The 19,125-nt window shown below is 40.9% G+C and overlaps 1 pseudogene; it reads right to left on the reverse strand.

Annotated features, from left to right (window-relative positions):
• Window positions 1-490: 490 nt before the first annotated feature.
• LOC101611587 lies at window positions 491-18,083 on the reverse strand (annotated as a pseudogene).
• Window positions 18,084-19,125: the final 1,042 nt, after the last annotated feature.

The following is a 19,125-nucleotide window of genomic DNA, read 5'->3' on the forward strand; positions in this document are numbered from 1 at the left end:
TATCTGAAGACTAGCCAAAAACCTGGGAAAAGGGAATAAATCTGCCAACTAGATCAATTTTCTAAGTGTTAAACTTTTCACACCAGAGTGATATGTACATGTTTTTGAATTTTATTTAGAATTGATACAAAATCGCTCAGTGTTTATAGGACCCAATGTAGCAGAGCAACTCAGCCACTGCCTTAGGTCTGTCAAGTATCCAGTATCTTTTGCTTTTTTTCCTTTATCCTTTTGAAAATTATCCCTTAAAGAAAAATCCCAAGACAAATCCATCCACAAACTCCTAGGATTTTTTTTTTTTTTTTTGGTCAATTTTAAATAGTTTTTATTTAAGACATTGCATTTTTTTTTTTTTTTTTTTACTTACCCACAGTACTCATGAAGTGCATTGCTTACCTTCTTCCCCTGGGCGCGTATGTTCCATCTTCAAGTATTGGGAGTGCCCGGTAAAATTTATAGCAGCTGATCTTTTAAACTGCCACAGAGCTTGCTAATTTGGGTCCTTCCAAGCGTTTGACTGTGGGACAATGTTTGATCCGCTTGGGCTGACTTCATCAGCCTCTTCAATGGTGGGCCCTGAGGAAGAACCGCCAGAGGAAGGAGCGCCCCCTGGTGTTCCTCCGGGCATGCCGCCAGCACGGTTTCCTAAAGGTGGGGTTGCAGACCTTCTCCAATTCTTTCCTCTGGTGCTCATATTCTTCCTTCTGTGCATTCTGGTTCTTATCCAGCCAGCTCAAGGTTGCTTTCCATTGATCCAGAATCTTCTGTTTATCCTTCTTGTTGATCTTGTCTTCCACAGTGTTTTCACATTGAATGCACTGAACTCCAGGGAGATCTCACATGATACCTGTCTCTCTGCTTCTCATTTTCAGCTTGGCACTTCTCAGCTTCCTGAACCTCCTTGCTCAAACAGCCCTTGTCATTGGTGATGGCAATCTTGATCTAGTTTTCCATACTCCTGTCTACACCAGAAACATTGAGGATGCCATTAGCATCAATATCAAAAGTGACTTCAGTCTGAGGCACACCACGGGCTGCAGGAGGCATGTCTGTGAGTCCAAACTTCCCAACCGGCTTGTTCTGCTTGGTCATGGCTCTTTCTTCATCGTATACCTGAATTAGCACTCCAGGCTGGTTGTCAGAATAGTAGTGGAGGCCTGTGTTTGCTTGTTGGGAATGGGAATATTCTGCCTGATGAGGACAGTCAAGACTCTACCAGCTGTTTCAACACTGAGAGAAAGAGGACATCTGAGAGCAGAAAGTCCTGAACATTCTTAGCTTTGGCACCAGATAGAATGGCTGCCTGGGGGCTGGAGAGATGGCTTAGTGGTTAAGGTGCTTGCCTGTAAAGCCAAAGGACCCAGGTTTGATTCCCTGGGACCCATGTAAGCCAGATGTACAAGGTGGCGGCGCATGCATCTGGAGTTCATTTCCAGTGGCTTGTATGCCCATTCTCTCTCTCTCTCTCTCTCTCTCTCTCTCTCTCTGGCTTTCCCTCTCTCAAATACATAGATAAAAATGTGATATTTTAAAGAATTAAGAAAAGAATGGCTGCCTGGACAGCTGCACCATAGGCAACAATTGATACTCTTGTCAGTGACTTTCTGTTGAAGAAGTCCTGCAAAAGATTCTGAATTTGGGGATATGGGTAGAGCCCTCCAACCAGGATAATGGCCTGGATGATGGAGGAGACGGTGCACCTAGCTCGTTCACAAGCAGAGCAGAGACACTCTACAGCTCTCTTGTCCTCACTGATGTCTTTTTTATGCTTGCGTTTGGAGTCAGAAATGAAATGGGTGACCATTCAGTTGTCAAAGTCTTCTCCACCCAAGTGTGTGTTTCCAGCTGTAGACTTGAACTCAAAAGATTCCATCCTCATACCGAGAACTGACACATCAAAAGTGCCACCTCCTAAATAAAAAATCAGCACGTTTCTCTCAGCTCTTAACCTTCTTGTCTAAGCCAGCCACAGTGTCAGGTTGCCGGCTCAGTTCCATTTTGCATGCCAACTCTGGAAAATCAGTAGGAGACACCTGTGGCCCTGTGTTGGGTGGATCTGAGGCACACTGGTATTCAGCTGCCATCATCCACGTCTGGCAGCGGAATGGAAGGAAGGGCAGCTGTGGCTTTCATGACAAACATCTTCCCAGATCCACATATGTTTTCAGTACACACATGCACACACACACACACACACACACACACACACACACACACACTGGATCTTAACAGAGCAGCAATTGCTGAGAGGCAGTATTAAAAGTAACGTGGATAGATGAGTTAGATCATACTTTTCAGAAATTTGAGCATTTATAAGCATTTATAGGGTCATATATTACTTTAATATCGAAAGCCCTATTGCTATTGAAAAGTAGTCTTATTCATTTTCCTCAAGGAAAATTAAATCATGGAAGTTAGTGCAAGTTGCTGCACTTAACTTCATAGATAGGTAGATACCTTTTTCTTCCTGGGAATGCAAAGTGGCAAGAGACTTCATATTTCTCCCATCCAAGTATTACCCACTCCCAACTCTGCTTAGCTTCCAAGGTCAGAGGAGACTGGGTGCACTCAGGCTGTAGACTAGACTGTATATTTCTGCTGACACTGGTTCAAATCTGGAAGCCATCTTGTCCAGAGGAACGTCATAACTGATCTTGTTTGTCTGCTTGGTGTGAACTAGAGTCCCCATGGAACCACTTCCCTGGATATGTCAGTGAAGGAATGTTTTAGATTAGGGTAACTGTGGGCAGCACTCTCCCATGGGCCCATGGTCCTCGACTGCATCGACACGGGAAAGCAAGCTGGATCCAGCGTTCATCCGCTTTTTGCTTGTGATCTGAACGTGAGCAGCTACTAGTTTGAGTGGATGTCCCCCAGCAGATTCGGGAGTTCAAAGCTTGCAACTCACTGGATTTCCAGCTGCCTAGCTGGAGGAGGTGCGACTGGGCACAGACCCCAGCATCCAGCCCCAAGGTGTGTTTGGGGTGGGTCTGAGATTCCAGCCTCGCTGCGTGCAGAGTACGTGAGCTCTGCCTGGCTTCCTGGAGGGTGCTGTTGGTGGCGTTTCTGCATGGACCTGTGAAAGGGGGCCAGCTTCTCTCGCCGTTGGGAAACTGCCCTTGGATGTGTAAGCTTCAGTAAATCCTGTTCCTCCCATAAACTGTGCCTGGTTTGGAAGCTGACTGTGACAATGCTCCTTCCATTACACGTTCCATGATGGATTCTATGCCCTCAAATAACAAATTGAAAGAGACCCTTTGTCTAAACATCAGGAAAAAAAAAAGTTAGTTTTTTCCTTTCCTTTTATTTTATTTTATTTTATTTTATTTTTTTGAGGTAGGGTTTCACTGTAGCTCAGGCTGACCTGGAATTCACTGTGTAGACTATGAAGTCTCAGAGTGGCATTGAAATCACAACACTCCTCCTACTTCTGCCTTCTGAGTACTGGGATTAAAGACGTGTGCCACCACACCTGGCTTTGCTTTTTTTTCCCTTTTATCTTTTTCATAAGAATCTGTGGGTTCAAGCAAAATACAATGCCTAAAGGGGAACTCAAATCCACTGGAGAATATGTGCTTGGATAAACAAGTTAAATAATGGAGCAAATTAAAAGGCCCAAAAGCAGACTCACCCATATGGAAGTTAAGGTGTAATTGATTAACAACATAATTGACATTGCAGACCAATCTGGAAAATGTGATGAGTTTCAGTAAATAATGTAGGTACACACTAACTTTTGCATCTGGAAGTAATGAAATGGGATCTTACCTTACACCATAAATAATTGAATTATAGTTACATTTACAGTATCAAATAATAAAGGAAAATTAGCAATCAGATTTTATTGTTAGAATCCACATGCTTGGCAGTGACAACGGGATTGACTGCTAAGGCTGATTTAAAATTAATATAAGAACAGGGCTGGGGAGATGGCTTAGTAGTGGAGGCGCTTGCCTGCAAGGCTTAAGGACCCAGATTCAATTCTCCATAACCACATAAAGCTGGATTCTGGAGTTCATTGGTAAAGGCTGGAAATCTATGTAGATTAGACTGACCTTAAATCCATGATCCTCCTAGCTCAGACTCTTGCATTCTTGGATAATGTGCATGCACCACCATGTCTAATTCCACAAATTGATTTTGATTCTATTTGGAAGATTTTTTTTTTTAAAAAAAAGACCACTCCTTATATCAGTTAATTGCTTGGTAATACTCCACTGTACAGCTATATTACAATTTGCTGAACAACCAGGTGTACCTATATGTTATGTCAAAGTTTTGAAATTTATAAATGTTGCTGATGCAATCATTATGCATCTATTTAGTAGAAGCTATGTATTTTAAGTTTCCTTTTGGTAATTCCTGGCAATGGAATGGCTGGCTCATAGGTATATGTTTATAGCCAAACTGTGTGCCAAGGTTGTCTTTTTGTGTTTTATGGCCCCAAAGCCATGTCTAAAAGTTGGAGCTGCTCTATGTCTTCATTTGCACTTACATAGTCAGTTTATTGAATTGTAGTCATTTTAATAATGTGCATCTATTACTGTTGCCTTGTGGTTTGATTTAACATTTCCTTAATCACAAGTAATGTGAGGAGTTTTCCATGCACTAATTTTTCATTCCTGAACTTCTTAGTGAAGTATATTTTCCACTTCTATGTTTTCTTTGAAAAAGCTTGTGTTTTTTTTTTTATTCCTAATGTCATTGAGAAATTGTTTATATGTTTTGTGCATAACCCTCTCATCACCTAGGGGTTTCCAACAACAGTCTTTCCAGCCTTCATCTTGCCTTTACCTGTTTATTTTGTTTTTGAATAGGGCAAAGCCTGATTTGTTGCTCTTTGTTCTTGTCACTAATAGTTTCTAACTTTTCTTCAAGAAATCTTTTAATATTTTTAATTTATTTGCAAGGAGAGAGAAAAGGAGAGAGACAGAGAGAGAGGGAAAGAGAGAGAGCATGCCAGGTCCTCTAGCAGCTGCAAATGAACTGCAGGTGCGTGCTTTGTTTTGTGCCTCTGGCTTATGTGGGTGCTGGGGAATGAGAGCTGGGTCCTTAGGCTTTGCAGGCAAGCGCCTTAACCACTGAACCATCTCTCCAGCCCTCATTTAAGAAATCTTTATCCAAGCCAATGATATTTAGCTCCCTCGCTTTACTTCTTCTAGAAGGCTTGTGGTTTTGCTGTTTTAGTTCTCACCTTTGGTTCTCCAACTCAGTTCGGATGATGTGTCATAGCTGTGTTCTTTCTGTCACTTTACCCTGGCCCTGAGTTGGTTTCTGCAGACACATGGCCCCGTCAATAATTTGTTGAAGCCGCAAGCTGACCCTCTGACCAGCATCCAAACGTCTATGCAGCTCCTCTCAGTGTGGCTCTCTGTCCTGCTGATTCTGCTTTGATTCTCAGAGCTCGCCACTGTTTCCCCTCCACTCAGGTAGAATACAGACTCACAGAATCCCTTCCCTCTGCTTCAGCCTCCAAACAGTCTCTAAGTTGGAGCAATCACAGGGCATGCCTAATTTATTTTGCTTTTCTCAATAATCACAGTCCTGGCTGGAGGGATGGATTGGCGGTTAAGACATTTGCCTGCAAAACCAAAGAACCCAGGCTCGATTCCCCAGGACCCACGTTTGCCAGATGCACAAGGGGGGCAGATGCGTCTGGAGTTCGTTTGCAGTGGCTGGAGGGCCTGGTGCACCCATTCTTTCTCTCTCTCTCTCAAATAAATAAATAAATAAAAATAAACATTTAAAAAAGATTCTCAGTCCTATGAAATTTGTTGATCATAGCCTGACATGTGGGTAGAACATGGATGCTACGGGGCATGATGGGACATGTATGAGGTGTTAGGCACACGTGTGTAGACCAGAGAAGGTCGGGTGTTCTCTGTCATTTAAGTAGTTCCTAGAGATAGAGGTTTTGTTTTTTTTAATTATTTTATTAATTAGTTTTTGTGTTCAGCAAATACAGTCAGTTTGGTACCATTATTAGGCTCATCCATGACCTACCCCCTCCCCTTGGCCCCTCCTTGTTGAGGTATACAGGTCCTGCATTGTGGAGTTAGCCCACAGTTAAGGGTAGGATAAATGTCTCTGCATATCATGACCTAACATGTGGCTCTGACATTCTTTCCGCCCCCTCCTCCGCAAAATTTCCCTGAGCCATGTTGGGTTCGTTTTTGGTCTGCTTCAGTGCTGAGGTGTTGGGGGCCTCTGGGTCTCTGGCTCTCTGATTTGGTAGGAGTTGATTTTTGTCTGTGTTGATTTCCTTCCCCCTTGTGCTGGTATCTGGTTCACCAGGAAAACAGGACCCTTGCTTGTTTTGCCAATTTTTCTTAGTTTCAGCCGGGGCCCTTTTGAGGTATGATGTGGTGGCTCTCTCCTTAGGATCTACGTCTATCTGAAAGAGAGAAGCAGATTCTCTAATGGAGAGTAAGTTAGCACCAGGACCAATGAGAGAGCCCTTCCTTGTTGTAGAGAGAGTGTAATAGGTGCAGGCCCTCTTGCAGCTCACGATTGATGGCACACAACCTGGCGCTGCTGTAGTTTTTCTGCCAGTGAGACCCAGGGGTTTCCTTGCCTCCATTTCTGCAGGACTCGGCCTACAGATGTGCACGAGCATGCCCAGACATTCCCTTGCTTTGGCTGAGGCTTCTCAGACCCTCGAGCGGAAGTGGCGACGGCTCCAACCGGCTGAGCCCCGTCCTCAGCACGATGTCTAAGACATTTTCCAGTGTTCTATATTAGACAGAAGGAGATAAATCCAGTGGTTGTAAGTGTGACACTTTTTTTATTTTTATTTCTTTGGTTTGTCAAGGTACGGTCTCACTCTACCCCAGGCTGACCAGGAATTTACTCTGTAGTCTTGGGGTGGCCTTGAACTCACAGCGATCCTCCTATGTATGCCTCCCGAGTGCTGGGATTAAAGGCATGTGCGCCGCCACACCCGGCAAGTGTGACACTTTTAAAAATGGTATTAGAGGTAATTTTTTTTTATTATAGACCTACTCTATTTCAGCTATTAAGTTAATATGATTACCATAGTAAATGAGCCCAAAAGGCAATCAATCCTTACTGGTTGTTAAAAATGCTTTATAAATGAAAGGCACTAATCTTTTTGGTGGCATATATTTTTCCATTAAATTTTGAGTGTGACCATAAACAACCAGAGTAAATAAATTAAGCTAGTCTCAGAAAGACAAATGTCATATGTTTTCTTTTGCTATGCAGCCTAGGTTTCATGTAGTCACATAGTATCATGAAATGTACCATTTGTTGCAGTCAGGTTCGCATTGCTGGTAAAAATCACCCAACTAAGAGCATCTTGTGGGAGAAAAAAGATGTTTATTTTGGATTACAGGCTCAAGGGGAAACTCCATGATGGCAGGAGAAAATGATGGCATGAGCAGAGAGTGGACATTACCCCCCTGACCAACATACGGTGGACAACAGGAACAGGAGAGTGTGCCAAACACTGGCATGGGGACACTAGTGTAACACCCATAAGCCCGCCTCCAACAATACACTCTCTTGAGGAGGCATTAATTCCCAAATCTCCATCAGCTGGGAACATAGCATTCAGAACACTTAAGTTTATGGGGGAACACCTGAATCAAACCATCACATTCTGTCCCTGGCCCCCACAAACTGATATTCACACATGATATAAAATACAATGCATTTAGTGAAACTTTAAGAGTTCCCATAATTTTTATCAATTCCAATGATGTTCATACATTTCCATAGTCAAGATCTTTTACCTGAACCATTAATACCAAAAAAAATCCCCCCAAAACCCATAGTGGCACAGAAATTCACACTGCAAAAGATGGCATTGTGCATAACAAAGAAATATTCAGCCAATACAAGATTTAAAACAAGGCAAACACCAAACTCTGTAGCTTCAAGTCCAACAACTCTTGCCAGTGACAAATCTCCAACTCTGATAATTCTAACCAGCAACAAGTCTCTGGCATTCCAATTCCACCTCTCCAGCTAGGCTACTCACAGTCCTGGAAAACTTCATCAGGGCCAGCAGCTCCTCAGCAGCCATCTCACGGTCCCGGCATCTCCACTGGGTCTCCACTGCAATCCACGGTTCATCCTCATGGCCCCATGGGGTCTCCATGCAGGCATCCAGCACACCTGCTTCACACTGCCCATGGCCATTTCCAAAACACAAGACCGTGTTGCAAACTCAATGACCCTCTTTCCAGCATTTCTTATACTCCACGATACCAGGTAGGGTGCCAATTTGTTAATCCAGGGCAGAATAAAGCAGACTTTGAAGAACAGGACCCCTTGAGCACTCTGGCCCCTTCAAAAGAGTCTACATTCTTCCTGTTGCCCCAACACAGGTCAGCTAGCCCAATCTCAAAGGTTGTAATCTCTCAATTGCAGCTGAACGGGCAGCAGTTCACCCAAAGCTTTTTCTTTCTGTGCCATTTCCCTCTGATCACACCAGTTCATTTCTATGCAAAGCAACCCTGGACAACTTCTCAGGACACAGGCATAACAGCAAACCTCATAAGCCAAACGTCACAGTCCATAGTTCTTACTGCATTCAGGTTTTGCAGCTCTGACCAGAATAGTCCATCAAGCTGTATTTACAGCACTACAAGGCATCGCTTAGCCAAGGTTTCAAATCCTTCTACATTCCTCTTGAAAATCAACTCCAAAAGGCCAAAGCCACACAGTCAAATGACTAGCAGCAATTCTACCCCTCGGTACCACTTTACCATCAAACTGCAGTCAGGCTCGCATTGCTGGTAGAAATCACCCAACCAAGGGCAGCTTCTAGGAAAAAGAGGTTTATTTTGGCTTATAGGTTTGAGGGGAAGCTCCATGATGTCAGGGAAAACGATGGCATGCGCAGAGGGTGGACATCACCCCCTGGCCAACATAAGGAGGACAATAGCAACAAAAGAGTGTGCCAAACACTGGCAAGGGGAAACTGGCTATACCACCCATAAGCCCACCCCCAACAATACACTCTCTCCAAGAGGATTAATTTCCAAATCTCCATCAGCTGGGAACCTAGCATTCAGAACACCTAAGTTTATGGGAGACACCTGAATCAAACCACCACAGAATTCATATAATTAATGTTCTTAAAAAAATCTGGGCTGGAGAGATGGTTTAGTGGTTAAGGCATTTGCCTGAAAAGCCAAAGGACCTCGGTTCAATTCCCTAGGACCTACATCTGCCAGATACACAAGGTGTGGCCTGTGTCTGGAATTCATTTGCAGTGGCTGGAGACCCTGGAGAACCCATTCTCTCTCTCTGAAATAAATAATAAATAAATAAAAATTTAAAAAAATCTTAAAACTCTCAATCACTAGGACCCAGCAATATAAATCAGGTAACGTGTTTAGTGTTATGGAATGGTGAGACCCAACTTAGATGTGAAAATGGAGTTCAGAGAAGAGAAAGAATTGTATGATAAATGTTCAAGTACTGCAAGAACTCTCTGGAATGAGACAGGCCTACAAGATCAAAGCAAACCCTTTAACTTCTTTTAACAGTAACTTTCTTGATGACTACTGACATGTCCATGGAGGAAACAGAACTCTGAACTTAGTCGAATTTGACCATTTTTCCTAAGTGGAGGGTACTTCTGCGTGCTCCCTTTGCCCCATAAACAATGTGGCTGATGAAAAGAGAGAGGAGGGGTTGCGGAAGTGTTTAAATATGAAATCTTGAGAAATGAGCACATCCAAATCTCATAGCTGATGTGGGAATGCAATGACATAGAATGGCTTTTGTTTTTTATGTATCAGTAATTGTTATTAAAGAACTGTTCTGATAATGAAACAATCCTCAAAAAGTGTGTTTCCATCCAAGTCATTATTCTCTTGATTTCAAGAGATGACTTTGAATGAGAGCAAAAGGACAAAAAGCAAAATGACAGTAGCAAGCCAAAGATTCACTACCTTGTCCTTAATTGACCTTCAGGCCAGGGCATCAGGACAAAGGTCAACCCCCTCATTCCTTCTGGGTCACAGGTTCTCATCTCTTGTATGTGACAGCCGAAATTGTCTAGTTCTAGTTCTAAAAGTAAAAGTATTGTTTTCCTTGTGAGGTTAAAATTTTCCAGAATGTTAAGTAAGGTGAAAATGTGTATTATAATGATATGGGTTATCATGTTTATTTTCATGATAGGGTTTACCGTGTTTTAAAGTGTGGAGGAGGAAACTGAACACATACTTTGGGCTTCTATCCCACCTATTAATGAAGACTTATACAGCATAAATATTTATTGTAGAAAAGAGTACATTTGCCATACTTTAGGAAATACATTCTTCAACTACAATTTGTTTTGTTCTCAATTTGCAATCCCATAGTTTTTCTAATCATACTCGAATCATAAAGTACAAAGCAAACTTTATTAATTTCACACTTCAATTACTGTCCTTTCTCCTTGAAATCATGGTCCAAGTCTTCCTTTCTTAATATTAAAAATGTCATCAAAAAATATTCAAAACTTGCAGGGCGTGGTGGCTCACACCTTTCATCCTATCACTCAGGAGGCAGAGGTAGGAGGATCACGAGTTCAAGCCCACTCTGAGACTACATAGTGAATTCCAGGTCAGCCTGAAGTAGACTAAGACCCTATCTCACAAAACTTATATATCTATATCTACATCTATATCTATATCTGTGATATGTGTGTGTGTGTGATATATCTATTCAAACCTTGAAAATAAGGCAAAAGAGTGAAAAACATATCCTGCCAATGTTGTATTGATATAAAGGTTACCCAAGGATTTACTGGGAGTATGGCTTCATTTCTTTCCCTGCTTTTGATTCATTAAAGTTCCCAGATGTAGTAGAGTTGTCAACTTGCTATTGTTTGGTATAAGATTTGCCTCTATGAAATTGACAATCATAAAGTCAAATGGCCTTTTATTTTTATTTAAATATTTTATATTTATTTGTTTGTTTGAGAGAGAGCGGGAGAGAGAGAGAGAGAGAGAATGGGCATGCCAGGGCCTCCAGCCACTGCAAACGCGCTCCAGATGAGTGTGCCCCATTGTGCATCTGGCTTATGTGGGTCCTGGGGAGTTGAACCTGGGTCCTTTGGCTTTGTAGGCAAGTGCCTTACCCACTAAGCAATCTCTTCAGCCCAAATGGCCTTTTTAGACATTTAATCATCTTTGTGTCTAATGTCAGTGGTGAGAGGACCGAGATATGGTTCTACAATGTCTTAGCAGCCTGTTGAGTTCCACTAGACCTTTATGGACCTCAATTCATGCAAACTCAGGATTAATGGCATTAATACAGAAAGCAACTTCTGCCCTTTAAAGGTTCCAGCAATGACATCAGCTAAGGACCAAGCTTTTGGAGGAAACTCCAGATTCAAGCTACACATTAATATTCAATACATTTTTATTTTATTTCATTTCATTTTTTTGAGATTGGATATCACTCTAGCCCAGGCTGACTTGAAAAATTACATATTAGCTGGGCATGGTGGCGCATGCCTTTAATTCTAGCACTCAGGAGGCAGAGATAGAAGGATTGCCATAAGTTCGAGGCCATCCTGAGACTACATAATGAATTCTAGTTCAGCCTGGGCTAGAGTGAGACCCTGCCTCAAAAAAACAAAACAAAACAACCCATATATATATAATTTATTTATTTGAGAGAGAGAGAGAGAGAGAATGGGCAGGCCACTGCACAAGAATTCCAGGTGTGTGCATCCCCTTGTGTATCTGGCTAACCTGGGTCCTGGGGAATCGAACCAGGGTCCTTAGGCTTCACAGGCAAACACCCTAACTGCTAAGGCATTTTTCCAACCTTGATTTGTTTTTGTAAAGGAACTTTTTTGGAATTCTCTCATGAAAGGAAGAAATTCGTTAACCATTGTCAGTGAAACCACAAAAGCATTCTTGCAACTCAGAAAATTAATCTAAGGCTTTCTGAAGAAAATCTGGAACACAGTGTGGTATTACCTCCTTTAAGGAACAAAGAGTAGATTCTTTGGGTTTTCATGGCTCCAGTAGCTGAGGAGCTTGTACCAATAACTTGCACAATAAAGCACAGAGCCTTTGCATCTCACAGAAAAGAAAATAAAAGCGATCATAAAAAGGGAACATTCTCTACTGTTCCATTCTGCCTCGAAATTTACCTCCACGGAAAACACTATCTCCTTCAGGTCCACCCTTCTCACTGTCCTTGGCCGCACTCAGCAGCTCTGGCCTTGCAGGTGTTTGGAGAGGGGGAAAAAAAGACAATCAAAATGAGCTTATGCATTCATGTGAGTATTTATTATACATCTGCCACTAGTTAAAGACGGTTATGCAACTACTTAAAGCCACATCATCAACGCATGTTGTTTGTCAAGTTTACCGCCTCGTTTGGATGTCAAGTGCAAATTCTGTCTTTTGGAAAGCAACTGACAGGACGTTCAGGGTCTGGGCCCTAGTTGAGCACCTGGAAGTCTGGTTCTTATGTGACTAGGTGAACAACTGGTCAGAGATGGGCCTGTGGGTTTGGTATTTCCTTTGCTTCCCCCCCTCCCGCCCACCTCTTGATTCTTTCATTCTTCTCTGTCACCATGATTTCTCTGCCTGAAGTTTCCCCAGTGACGTGCTTGACTGATCATATGCCAAACCTATGCAATTGCCTTCAGCTAAAAGCCATGAGCATTAGGATTAAAGTTTTTTTTTTTTAAACATTACTTTCAGATTGCTGGTTTTCTGTGTTAGCTGCATATTCGATAGCTGCTTGATGAGGAGGAATTACTCTGTTATGACTTTTCTCTCATTACTATAAGTGGAAACAAACAGATTTTTTTGAAAAATTAGTTATGAAAATGATTATGCTATGTTGGATGGTCAGATTAAGTGCTTTCATTGTGTCAAAGATATCTGATGGATGACATAATATCACCATTTATGTCACCAGAAAAACCTGTAATTTTTTTATTCTGTAATTCTCAAATTCTGAGCAATGTTTATTATGCAGATTCCAATAGCAATTACTTGCACAGACATACAATTTAGTTTGTAAATCTATTGCTTTTTATATTCAGCCAATGTAAAAGAGTTAGAATAGCAAGTATTTTCTTAATTGTAGATATTTGTCTCTCTTCCTCGTAAGTAACAAATATGAAATTAAAGTAGATATTTGTAATCTCTAAATTACTTTGTAATTTCTTTTCTTTTTTATAGAAACCAAACTTCAAAGTTCTCTTCATTTTTGGCAATATCTTTAAGTACCCTCCCATGGTCTAACTAACATAAAACTATGATAGAGAAGTTTGCAAGATATTTCTTCACATTATTGCAAAAAGTATATTCTATTTTGGCAGTTCTTATTTTCACAAATTTACTCAAACCTCTTACATTTTATGAGTTTTACATGTAACTGATTTTAAATTATTTGCTGCAATATTTGTGTCTAAATGCTTCAACGAAGTCTATTTGGCATTTTGTCCACAGTCCTAGTGTAGAGAGTTTTGTTTTAATCATGGTCTAGACAATTATCTTCATCTTCCTCATGCTGCAATTGGCCTCAGAAAAACAGTCTTCTCACTAAATAATTTGTAATTAACATTGCAACCTAATCTACATGTTGTTTAATACTTCAGAAAGTAATTCTTTCTTTTTTTTGTAATTCAAACTAAATCTGACTTTGTTAACTGAAACTTGTTGGCTATCTCATTCTCTTCGTTAAACTATACGAAAAAGCTCTCATTTAATTTTTCACTCATCTTCCCTATTTTAATCTTAGTAAATATTTACTTTTAGTTTTCTAATCATCTCTGATAAAAAGAAGGCACTTGATTTATGAACACTATACTGTTTATTTAACCCATAATTTTTGACAATGAAGTTTAGAAAGATTATGGTGTATTACAGAGCTTAAGTGAAGGAAAGAAAGCAGTGCTCCTGTAATATAGAGCTTAAGAAAAGGAAAACAGTTCCCTGTTTAAAAAATATTTTATTCATTTATTTTCAAGCACACACACACACACACACACACACACACACACACACACACGTGGGGGGGGAGGGAATAGACCGACAGGCATACACACACACACACACACACAGAAAGGCACATCAAGGCCAGAGAGAGAGAGAGAGAAATAGATGGACAGACAGACATACACACACACCAAAGAATGGGCACATCAAGGCCCCTTGCCACTGCAAATGAACTCTAGATGAACGGGCTCTTTTATCCATCTGGCTTTATGCAGGTCCTGGGAAATTCAACCCTGGCCTTCAGGTTTTGTAAGCAAACACCTTAACCACTAAGACATCTCTCCAGCCCAGTTCCTCCATTTTCAATGTAACAGGTATTTCATCAGTAGCATTTGGAATTTGTTCGTAATGAGAAATTTTTAAAATACGTCTTTTGATCAGTTTGATCACATCACATTATATTAGATGCTTCAATGACTTATATATGTCCTTGATGTTTGTGGTTTCAATATATTGATAATCATGTTGGCTTTCATGTTATTATCAGAAATTAAGTAGAGTATTAAAGTATTAATTTTGCTTGAGGACGATGATAATGCTTTTAGGAATTATCATTTTTTGGAATTTTTAATCTAGAAATAAGTAATTTTTTTAAAAAAATGTATCTCTTTAACAGGTTCAAAAATAATACATCTTCAGGACAGGCAGAGTTCCTTGTTTCCTAGTTTGATCAAGGATTTGTTTTATCAATTTTTTTAACGTTTAAGATGTTTACTTATTTATTTTTATTTGAGGCAAAGAGAGAGAGAGAGAGAGAGAGAGAGAGAGAGAGAGAGAGAGAGAGAAAATGGATGTACCAGGGCCTCTAGACACTGCAAACGAACTCCAGACCCATGCACCACCTTGTGCATCTGGTTTACATGGGACCTGGACCCCAAAACAATACAGGTTATTTCCATTTTCTTGCTTTCCCACCAGGACTAGATGATAAGACACTCTTGTTGAAGACACCACATGCTTCAGTCACAAGACACTGAGTTGTCAAGCAGGAACTGAGCTGGGAGCCCTCTCCCTTCTTGTTCACTCTCTTGGGGCTACAAAGTGCCATGCAGGCTGCAAGGGGAACAAAGCCACCCACAGTGGTCCCTGATAGCTAGACAACTGGACGTCTAGGAAAGATGTACCCACTGGTGGAACAGTGACCTGACTGTTACGGGGGTAACCAGATACTCCCTGATTGGCTTTGAGGCCTGCTCCATGGGTGAGAATTCATGCCTACCACTGATAACGTGCTCTGAAACCTACTTCTTGGAAGATCAAGATCCCAGGGAAGACGCTATCACTGCTGTTTGGCTAAATGGATACATTAGGCCCATCAAACTGCCCTCTACATTTCTATTTTTATGCCAATGTAATACTGCTGCTGTCATTTTTCTTTAGAGGAAATTTTAAAAAAATGTTTATTTTTATTTATTTATTTCAGAGCAACAGAGAGAGGGGGGGGCAGATAGATAGAGAATGGGTGCTCCAGGGTCTTCAGCCACTGCAAATGAACTCCAGATGCATGTGCATCTGGCTTACGTGGGTCCTGGGGAATCAAGCCTCGAACCGAGGTCCTTAGGCTTCACAGGCAAGCGCTTAACCACAAAGCCATCTCCCCAGCCCAAGAGATTATTATTTTTTTTTTTAACAAATGGCTCTAAGAATGAAAATTCATCAGTGTTCTGAGAAAAAGTTTCCGCTGAGTGTTCAGCACTAAGAGAGGTGTTTCTCTCACACCCACCGAGGCCCAGGGATCTTGCAAAGGAGGTTGAGCACAGGATTTGAGAGGCAGAGAATGGAAGGCAGTGCTTTGACAGACTGGCTTCTGCACGCACCATGACCACTGCATTCATTGCACGCATGACCTCAGAGTGGCTGTCATCACGTGTGCAACATGGAGCCCACCCAGGTATTGTCACGGATGATGGAGGAAGGCCAAAAGGAAAAACATCACAACAGAAGAGGGAGGAAAGCCATAAACAAATGGTCAGTGATGGGAGGATTTGGCAGGGGGATAAGAGAGAGTAGTGAGAGACATCATGATCAAAGTACATTAGGTACTTGCCAGAGATGGCCAATTAAAATTTTGCAAAAAGAAATCTTGCAAACAGAATTTGGTATCTTTTTAGAAACCAGTTTTTTTGTTACTTGAAACAGATGTACATCTAAACATAGTTGTTTGCTTCATGTCATCAAAAATGTGATAAACACAATTATATAGTCAACCTTAATTCCAGTGTGTTCTAATTTTTACATTATTAGAATAATTTTGTAGTTCATCCTGAGGCTTATGCAAATTCACAGATGCACCTGTGATAAAAAAAATGTTCTTATTTAGGGTTTGAATATAAACAGAATGAAAGAAATGTGGGCTGGAGAGATCGCTTAGCGGTTGTCTGTGAAGCCTAAGGACCCAGATTCGAGGCTCAAATCCCCAGGACCCATATAAGCCAGAACGGGGCACACACATCTGGAGTTAGTTTGCAGTAGCTGGAGTCCCTGGCACACTCATACTATCTGCCCACCTATCTATCTATCTATCTATCTATCTATCTATCTATCTATCTATCTATCTGCCTCTTTCTCTCTCTGTCACTCTCAAATAAATAAAAATAAACAACAAATTAAAAGAATATCTAACTGTTGAAAGGAATATAACTATTTTTTTTTCTATCAGATTTGATTAACTTCATTATTTGTACTAATTTTAAATCTCATTTCCCATTAAAAGCACAATTCATGCATTTAGGTCATGGGCTTATCTTTTATTTACAAAATATTGCAATGACACTGCCTCAAGTAGGCCTTTTAAAAATATACTAGATATGCTCTTCTTCCCAAATAACCACAGTTTTTGCTTTTTTTTTTTAATTTTTTTTGGTTTATTTTTATTTATTTATTTGAGAGCAACAGACAGAGAACGAGGCAGAGAGAGAGAGAGAGAGAGGGGGGAGAGAGAGAATGGGCGCGCCAGGGCTACCAGCCACTGCAAATGAACTCCAGACGCGTGCGCCCCCTTGCGCATCTGGCTAACGTGGGACCTGGGGAACCGAGCCTCGAACCGGGGTCCTTAGGCTTCACAGGCAAGCGCTTAACCGCTAAGCCATCTCTCCAGCCCCACAGTTTTTACTTTTAAGAAAAGATATGGTAAAGAGACCCAAACTTAATATTGAATTTGTAATTGTGGAGTAAGTTAGAAACATTGAACAGGAAATGTTATAATTAAAATAATGCTCAGTTACCACCCCAGCCAGTGGGGAGTTGAACAAAGAGTCAAGGAGAAGCTAACCTGAGTGAAAAAAGGCAAACAGACACAAGAAGGAGACCATGCTAGGTGTTTGTCAAGGCCTCGAGATTTTATTTTTTCCATGTAGATTTATATAGGTTTGTAGGGGAAAGGGGACGTGGTTAGGGCAAAGATCACAGAGTTACTGGTTAAACCACAATGCCTTTGTTTCTTCATCAGCTACCGGAAGGATGGGGGAGTGTTTAGCCAGGTGTATGATCCCATTGTTTCTGGTAGTTGATTATTAGGTGAGGAAGTAGAAACTTAACTTGCTATATGGCAGTCTTTGTTTCTGGTAGTTGAATATTAGGTGAGGAAGTAGAAACTTAACTTGCTATATGGTGGTTTCTGTTGACATGGCCGAGGTTTGGTTCATAGCTCCCAACAAATTACTTTTATAGTCATGTACAATTCTATTTAATATCAATGCTGCCATAAAATGCATTGAAAACTGTTACTTTTTTTCAGAAAAATAATGCATGAATACAGATTATGAAACTTTGCCTAAAGATTATCAAATATAATAAGGATTCAGAAACTTTCCTACAAAGAGGACAAAAGTTAGCCTTTATGATTAAAATTGGGTATGAAATGACCCAAAACAATACTCTTAGCTGATTTGAATTCCATATGATACTTAGAAATATTTTTCGTGCATTGTCTGGTCAGGTCGGTGACTCCAGATCTGCACAGGTACATTAAAATAATTGCTTTTGAAAACTTGCAACTGTCAAACTTACCCAGGTTCTAGGAATCCAGGGAGAGCCCTCAAAATTTTCTTCAGACATATTTATCTGGCATGCTGCCACAGCCACCATAAAGGACATGTTTGTCAAATCAAAAATAGAACATCAAATGTAAACACTGTGATGCGGATCAGTTTACCTCATCTGTTGAGAAATGTATGGCCATTCTCAAGAGCTCAGGGATTCAGAAATCTGTAACAGGGAAATAAAAAAAAAAAAATGAAACAGCAAAAAATCAAAATGATACCAAACCCAAATTCTTTATGTTGTCAGAAAAAAAAATCAAGAATTATTTGAGAAATACCTGATTTTAACCAAGGGAAGGTGATTTTTTAAAGTCTCCAAAGAGTCAAACATGGCATGCTTCTAAATAATTAGGTCTCTAAAGAAAAGATTCCCAAACTTTGTGTCTTCAAAGTTTTGTTTGCTTGTAGGTCAGGTTGCTCAACTTAGTGTGATGGTGCAGCTTTTGTTATTATTCCGTTAGCCTTTCCTAATGCTGACAGCTTTCACACTTAATAACTGGTGTCCTCTTGACTGACTTGGGAATTTACGTTCACTCACTCTATATGTTTTCAATAATAGAGACAGCAGAGAAATAACAACTTAAGCTACGTGGAAATTTTGTTTTATAATATCTCTATGGGGTCTGGGGAAGTGGCTCAGCAGTTAAAGACACTTGCTTGCAAAACCCTCCATCTTGGGTTCACTTCCCCATTACCCAGGTAAAGCCAGATGCACAAAACAGCACATGAATCTAGAGTTTGCAGGGGCATGAGGCCCTGGCGAGCCTATTCTCATTTAATCCTCCCCCACCACTACCCTTTCTCTCTCACATCTCATTCCTGATGCTAATGGTCCTTAACGTGTAGGGTAGGGAAGAGATCTGTGGGCATGGGAATAACAGTGAAATTCAAGTGCGTAACAGCAGCACAGAGTTAAATCCTATGATAAAAGACTGGGAGTCAAAACTAATGCACTTAATTGGCACTAATACACCATTGCTGCTCCTCTGCGCACTGCACAAGCAACTGCCCCTCTGCACACTCAGGTGCAAAAATGAGCTTCAGAGGAAGCATAACCATAATTACCCACCATGGCCATTACCGTTCTTGCTCAAAGG

This window comes from Jaculus jaculus, chromosome 18, assembly GCF_020740685.1.
Source record: "Jaculus jaculus isolate mJacJac1 chromosome 18, mJacJac1.mat.Y.cur, whole genome shotgun sequence".
Lineage (NCBI taxonomy): Eukaryota > Metazoa > Chordata > Mammalia > Rodentia > Dipodidae > Jaculus > Jaculus jaculus.